Here is an 8,110-nt window from a genome sequence, read left to right on the forward strand (position 1 = left end):
CTCTCGTACCCTCTTTTGATTCTCAGTTGACCCTAAAGACTCCTCTGTTACCAGAGTTGGTAATGGAAGCTTTCTTCTGATCCTGTCCCGCCCCCCACTGGCCAGTGGGCATATATCACTGTTTGATCTAACTTTTCTTTCTCAAGTTAATTAGTTAATTCTCATTTTACATATTACACAAACAACCAAATCTTATTCGCATCTTTGGTATTTGCAGGTTCACGTGTAAAAATCATTGCAGGTACTACCCCAATCCAAACTTTTACTTTTTTAGAAAAAGATGAAAATAAAGTTATATCTGCTGCACATAAAGTAATTAGCTAGCTATTCCCGCTCTTACATTCTCTCATCCCCATTACAATCGCTAAAGCGGTAACTTCAGACCCTAATGAATAAGCTGATTTTCATGTATTCAGCTACATCATCTTCGGCAGCATTTGTTGTTCTTCTGTTGTTGGTGGCCACGGCTCTTTATCTTTCGCTGAAGACAAGATACAATGAAGAGATACATTTGAAAGTTGAAATGTTTCTCAATACATATGGTACATCAAAACCCACAAGGTACACTTTCTCCGAAATCAAGAAGATAACGCGACGGTTCAAGGATAAATTAGGACATGGTGGATTTGGAAGTGTGTACAAAGGTGAGCTACCAAATGGAGTTCCTGTGGCTATCAAGATGCTAGAGAACTCTAATGGAGAGGGGCAGGAATTCATCAACGAGGTTGCAACCATCGGGAGAATCCACCATACAAATATTGTCCGCCTCCTTGGCTTTTGCTCTAAAGGGACAAGAAGGGCTCTTATTTATGAATTCATGCCTAAAGATTCATTAGAGAAATATATATTCTCGGGTAGTTCTATTGTTTCTCAAGAACACCTGGTCCCAGACAAAATGCTAGTTATTGCTTTAGGCATTGCTAGAGGAATGGAATACTTACATCAAGGATGCAATCAGCGCATCCTCCACTTGAACATCAGGCCTCACAATATCTTACTGGACTACAGCTTCAATCCGAAGATCTCTGACTTCAGCCTCGCAAAGTTGTGTCCAAGGGACCAAAGCATCATTACCTTGACTGCGGCAAGAGGCACTATGGGCTACATCGCACCAGAACTATACTCTAGGAACTTTGGAGGGATATCCTACAAGTCAGATGTCTATAGTTTTGGTTTGCTGGTGTTAGAAATGGTGAGCCGAAAGAGGAACTCAGACCCAAGTATTGAGAGCCAGAACCAGGTATATCTCCCGGAGTGGATCTATGAAAAAGTCATGACTGGAGAGGAACTAGTGCTTACTGTGGAAGTGACACCAGAAGGGAAAGAAAAGGTGAGACAGCTAGCTATTGTGGCACTCTGGTGTATTCAGTGGAACCCAAGAAACCGGCCATCGATGACAAAAGTGATAAACATTGTAGAATCAGGGGAGAGAGGGGTGGCGGCTGGGATAGAAAGATGGCCTGGTATTGTATTCTATTGGAGTTAGGGTTTCCTGTACAAGGGGGCAGCACATATATAGGCTGCAGGGTTACATGGGCCACATGGGCCACATGGGCCACATGGGCCATAAGCGCGCGCGCACACACACACACACTGAAATACAGATAAGACACAGCCCAACACTCCCCCTCAAGAGGGATGATAGATATCTATCATGCCCATCTTGTCACAAGCAAGATTGTTCTCCCTGGTTCCCAAACCTTTTGTCAAACAATCGGCGACTTGTTGTCCAGAGCTCACATGAGTTATCTTGATGATTCCTGCATCCAGTTTCTCTTTGATAAAGAATCTGTCTATCTCCACATGTTTTGTTCTGTCATGTTGCACTGGATTATTAGCAATGCTGATTGCAGATTTGTTGTCACACCACACATTCAGAGGATCTTGTCTGAGCGCTTTCAGCTCAAGCAGAAGGCCTCTTACCCATAACATCTCACTCAGCCCTTGAGACATTGCCCTATACTCAGCTTCTGCAGTTGATTTTGACACCACCGGTTGTTTTTTGCTTCTCCATGATACCAAATTTCCACCAACAAACACACAATAGCCAGAGGTTGATCGTCTATCATCAAGACAGCTAGCCCAATCAGCATCGCTATAACCATCAACATTCAAATGGCCATTACTCTTGAACCAGAGTCCCATACCAGGGCTGCCCTTTAGATACCTCATGATTCTATAGACTGCATCAAGGTGTCCACTTCTGGGGTCATGCATATATCTACTTACTACACTTACTGCATATGTAATATCTGGTCTAGTGTGACACAAGTACAGAAGTTTGCCAACCAATTGTTGATATTTTGCTTTGTTAACTTGTTCACCCATCTGTGCTGTCAATTTGTGATTTTGTTCAATGGGAGTTGGGGCTGCTCTACATCCAAGCATTCCCATGTCACTTAGGAGCTCTAAGGTATACTTCCGCTGAGACAGGGCTATTCCCCTCTTTGATCTTGCAACTTCGATACCCAGGAAATATTTTAGCTGACCAAGATCCTTAACTTCAAATGCTTTGCCTAGGCATTTCTTTAGTCTTCCAATCTCCTCTTCATTGTCTCCCGTTATTATGATGTCATCCACATATACTGCAAGAATAGTAATCTGTTGCTTGGAATGTTTATAGAAAACAGTGTGATCTCCATTGCATTGTTTATACTCCATACTGCAAACTGCTTGCCTGAACCGGTCAAACCAAGCCCTTGGCGATTGCTTCAAACCATAGAGATATTTTCTCAATCTACAAACCTTCCCAACAGTCCCAGGTGTAGAAAGTCCAGGAGGAATTTCCATGTAGACTTCCTCTTGTAGATCTCCATGTAAAAAGGCATTTTTCACATCAAGTTGGTGTAGTGGCCATCCAAAGTTAGCTGCACTTGAGATTAGAATCCTCACTGTATTCATCTTTGCAACTGGGGTGAATGTTTCGTCATAATCAATACCATACGTTTGGCTGTACCCTCTGGCTACCAGTCTTGCCTTGTAACGCTCAACCTTACCCTCAGGATTCTGCTTCACTGTGAAGATCCACTTACAACTGACTGCCTTCTTCCCATATGGAAGATTTGCTAGCTCCCATGTTTTGTTCTTTCTCAGGGCCTCCAACTCTTCCCTCATGGCTTCACACCACTTTGGATCTTGTCTTGCTTCTTTCCAGTCTTTAGGAACAATCACGGCTTGAAGTGATGCGACAAATGCTCTAAATGAAGGTGATAGGGCTTCATAGGTGACATAATTACTGATGTCATGCTCAAGATTGCCCTTGCTCAAAGTTTTCCTTGCTACTTCCTTCTTGAGAGCAATTGGCAGGTTAGGTGATGCTTCTTCAGTACTTGAATTTTTATATGACTCCACTTCAGATGAGCTTCCTGTCGCTTGAGTTTCTTCTGACTGCTCCCACTGTTCCATAGTTTCTTTTGACTGCTCCTCATGCACTTGTTCCTCCACACCTCTCTTCCTTCTTGTATACACCTGAGGATTCCTTTCCTCATTTGGTCTCTGCCACCTCTGCTGTTCAGCCCCATCAACTACAACTGGAATGAAGGATCCCACTATTTTCGGGGTTGGTATTGGCTGCTCCTTGTCGCCATTGGTGCTGCACTCACCACTCAAGTTGCACTCCCCCTCTTGACCACCCTGCATAGATTGTGAGTGGTCAAGTTCTTCGAATAAAGTGCTGAGATCTGTCTTCTCACCATAGAAAGGCTCAGATTCTCGAAAGGTGACATCCATACTTACAAATGTGCGCCTTTCAGCAGGACTCCAACACTTATAGCCTCGCTGCCCTACAGGATATCCAACAAATATGCATTTTACAGCTCGTGGATCCAGCTTTCCCACTGCTGGTCTGTGATCTCTAACGAAGCAGGTGCACCCAAATAACTTCGGAGGAACTGAGAATTTGTTCTCCCCAAATAGCATCTCACATGGAGACTTCATACCAAGCATTTTTGAAGGCATCCGGTTGATCAGGAACGTTGCAGTCATGACAGCTTCACTCCACAAGAATTTTGGCACATTCATGGTGAACATAAGTGATCGAGCCACTTCTAAAATGTGTCGGTTTTTCCTTTCTGCAACACCATTCTGAGCAGGGGTATCTGGACATGATGTTTGGTGCATTATGCCTTGTGCTGATAGGAAACCTCAAAATTGCTTGTTTACATATTCAGTTCCATTGTCAGATCTGATCACCTACACCTGCACATTGAATTGGTTTCACACATAGGCATAAAACTCCTGAAAACATTGGAATACCTCATCTTTATGTCGCATGAGGTACACCCAAGTCATGCGAGTGTGGCAGTCTATAAATGTCACAAAATATTTCATTCCACTAACAGAAACAACAGGACATGTCCACACATCAGAGTGAATCAGCATAAACGGGGATATACTCCTTAGCCCCTTACTCAAATATGAGATTCTTGTGTGCTTTGCATATTCACATGCATCACACACAAGCTTACTCTTGTCTACTCCACGCATTACATCAGGAAACATCTTACTCATCTTATCAAAAGCCATATGCCCCATGCGACAGTGATGGATCATCGCCATTGTCTCACTTACTCCAACTAGTACAGCCAAAATAGGACTAGCACCAGACCTAGACACATCACGATCCATATACCACAATCCACTACGCCTGGTTCCTGTCCCAAGTTTCCTTCCAGTCATCCTCTCCTGAATCAAACATATTTTCTTATCAAGAGTTATTCGACAATCTATCTGATCAATCAAAGCACTTAGAGAAAGCAAGTTCACAGGAAAAGCTGGAACATGTAATACATCAGATAATTTAATAGTGGGTGTACATTGAACTGATCCAACTCCTTTAATCGGTTGTGAGGTGCCATCAGCAGTTTGTATTGTTTCACAATGTGTAATTGGGTACTGAGTATATGATTCAAACTCAGTTGAGGTACCCGCAACATGCTTGGATGCTCCAGAATCTAATATCCAATCTGGAAGGAAATCATGTGTGGATATAGATGCATTTGCAAAGTTACCTTCCCCTGTGTAGACAAAGTGGGCAAAGTTCCCGAAGGTGTTGTCCTCCTGGCTTCTACTCTTCGACTCCCCTTGAGAGGTTGTTGACGTCCCTTCTTCTTGCGTTGCCAAGTTAGCCAAGTTTGCTTTGAAGCCACTGGAATAATTTGAACCCCTCGAGTTACCTCTGCCTCTAACTCCCCGGTATCCACCTCGGCTGTAACCTCTTCCCCTACCACGTATTTCTCTGCGTTGTGCTGTGCAATTGATGCTTATGTGACCTTTCTCTCCACAGTTGAAGCACTCTCTTGTCTCCTTCCATTCAGACACAGTAAATGCTGAGTGAGATGCATTCGCTTCTCCAGTCCTGGTCAACTTCAACCTGACCTCCTCCTGTGCCATTGCTGCAACTGCCTCCTCAAGCGAGGGGAGCTTTGGCTGATGAAACAACCCAGCACGCCTTCCTTTAAATTCTGAGCTAAGTCCCTTCAAGAATTTCATCACTCTCCTACGCTCTACCCACTTCTTAGTAGCAACTATACATTCTGAATGTGGTAACTCCAGTGGATCATAGTGGTCTAAGTCAGCCCACAAATGCTGCAATTCTGCTACATACTCCATCACCGACTTATCCCCTTGTTTTAGCTCATTTACTCTATCCTCAATCTGCGCCATAAGCATTATGTTCCCTTTCCCGGAGTACAATGTTTCTAGGGTTTTCCATACCTTTGTTGCATGGGGAAGAGTCTCCACGGCTGCTGCAATGGATGGGGTCAAGGATTTCAGCAGCCATGCCACCACCAGAGAGTCAATGACACTCCACTTCTTCCACTCTTCACTTGCCCTGTTCGCCGGTTCATCTACTTCCCCTCTGACATAGCCTTCCAGCCCCTTTGTCCTCAATATTAGCAACGCCCTTCTGGACCAGCTTAGGTAGTTTGTGACCCCTTCCATCTTGATTTCATTTGGCATCAGTTCTATTTTCTGTATCACCTCAGGCTGAGGAACAAGCGCACCTGGGGAAGCCACACCCTCTGCCTTGACAGTGATGAGCTCAGCTAGCTTCTCCAACGCCTTTACCAACCCCTGGTTGTCCCCCATCTTTCCAATCTTGAATCACACCACTAGCAACCTCCAGCAACCACTGCTCCCCACTTTCACCTCTCTACTACCTCCTCCCCTCAGATCTGGGATTCCACCTCTCCTTCTTCCACACAAGCCTTCTCCTCTCAGACAATCGCCAGCAAGCACAACCAGCCAACCACCATCACCACTGCTGGGATTAGGAACCCAAGCTCTGACACCATGTAGAATCGGGGGAGAGAGGGGTGGCGGCTGGGATAGAAAGATGGCCTGGTATTGTATTCTATTGGAGTTAGGGTTTCCTGTACAAGGGGGCAGCACATATATAGGCTGCAGGGTTACATGGGCCACATGGGCCACATGGGCCATAAGCGCGCGCGCACACACACACACACTGAAATACAGATAAGACACAGCCCAACAAACATGTTATTGGGAAGTTTGCAGGATCTGCAGATGCCCCCTAAGCCCTTTGTCCCATCTGAAAATCGCCGCGCATCATAACAAAACATGAATATCGTATCACCATAGTGTACTAGTCCTACACTTGAGGGATATAGGTAATTCATGGCAATGCAGTTGGTAGCAACTAGAAAGTTTGGATGTTCCTTCAACTATGTCAGCTTCCTGGTGTAGCTTATGAGCCACTATATTTGTGATAACTACGAAGTAGAAACATATGAACTTGAATTTGATTTGCAACGAAATAGTTGGAACATGAGGAGCTAGCACTCATTGCTGTGATTTATTTCTGCACTAATTTTTTAATCTGCAGTGCACTAGTCACCCCCAGTTCCTCATTCCAAATACAGATGAGGTTATGTATACCCAAGCAACACAAGGCTTAAGAAAAAAGGAAACGAAAGGTGAGGCTATGTATACCTAAGCAAGTCCAGCTTGTGCAGAGGAGCTGCGGTAGCCAACCGGAGAGAGCATGGTGGTGGCCGGCGGCGGCGCTGCTGCCGTCGCTGCAATTAACCACCAGCGGCTCCAACGGTGAAGAAAGGGGAGAGAACGAAGTGAAGTAATCTAGCTAAGATAAGCTACCACACGGACGCCTCGCTGCACCCGCCGGGGGCCATGGAGGCGCCGCCGCGGCCGACTGGACAACGCCGCCGCCGCCGCGGCGGCGGGGGGCAGGGCATGGATCATGACGTCAAGCGGAAGCCCACCCACAACTTGAACAGGCTCAACCACACGGCCCATTTCCTCCTCGACATTTCCTATTTCACGCACTCTGCGTCAAGTAGTCGCTTCTTCACACACTAGCCACTAGCAAGCGTTAGATGGGCCAGTCCATTTTAGAGCTAGTTACCTGCCGGAAGGTTCCTGGCCGGTTCTGGAAACCTCTAAAAAAGGGGTTTCTGAACTGTTATTTCTTACCAAATGATAAGCGCCACACGTGTGTCATGAAATTGACATTTTTTACACTAAAGTTGTCATCCGAAAGAAATCCTAAAAAAACTGAAACTTGCCATCCAAAGAGAAAGTTGCCATGCTTCACAACTAAAGTTGTCATCCTCTTGTAACTAAACTTGCCACTAAAAAGTGTCAGGACGGAATTGCTTCGTGCCACACGTGTGGCATTTATTAGGGTTCTATTTCTTTTACATTTTTATGGTTTCCATTTTTATTTTTATTTTCAAATTTTCTTTCCTTTTATTTTTTATTTTTCCTTCTCTTTTTATTTTTTCAAAAATTTAACTAAATGTTTTTAAATTTGAAAAAAGGTGTTTGTGTTTTCAACTTTTTTTTGCAGACTTGAAGAAAATGTTCATGTTTGTAAAAGATGTTCATACATCTGAATAAATATTCGTGTTTACAAAAAATGTTCACATTTCCAATACATTTTCGCAAAATTGAAAAACTCCCATTCCTCCTTACCGCTGCATACCTCAAAACTGAAAATAGAAGACCAACCGAAAAATAAATAAATAACAAAAAATCAACCAAAAACTTCTAGAAGCTTCCCAGCCAAGCCGAAAACTACTAAAACCTGGAACAATTGAAAGCTTTATCTGCCTGGCACATGTACTAG

General features: G+C 44.2%; 1 long non-coding RNA gene and 1 pseudogene across 1 annotated transcript; one reads left to right on the forward strand and one right to left on the reverse strand.

Annotated features, from left to right (window-relative positions):
• LOC119358304 overlaps positions 1 to 6,576 on the forward strand; it is a 9,120-nt pseudogene extending 2,544 nt beyond the window's left edge.
• On the reverse strand, positions 4,308 to 5,160 carry LOC119356929. The gene is made up of 2 exons (XR_005172083.1): positions 5,010 to 5,160; positions 4,308 to 4,683 (listed from the first exon to the last, which is right to left on the reverse strand). It is a non-coding gene; the product is annotated as an uncharacterized LOC119356929 (long non-coding RNA).
• Positions 6,577 to 8,110: the final 1,534 nt, after the last annotated feature.

Source organism: Triticum dicoccoides, chromosome 2A (assembly GCF_002162155.2).
Source record: "Triticum dicoccoides isolate Atlit2015 ecotype Zavitan chromosome 2A, WEW_v2.0, whole genome shotgun sequence".
In the NCBI taxonomy this organism is placed as follows: Eukaryota; Viridiplantae; Streptophyta; class Magnoliopsida; order Poales; family Poaceae; genus Triticum; species Triticum dicoccoides.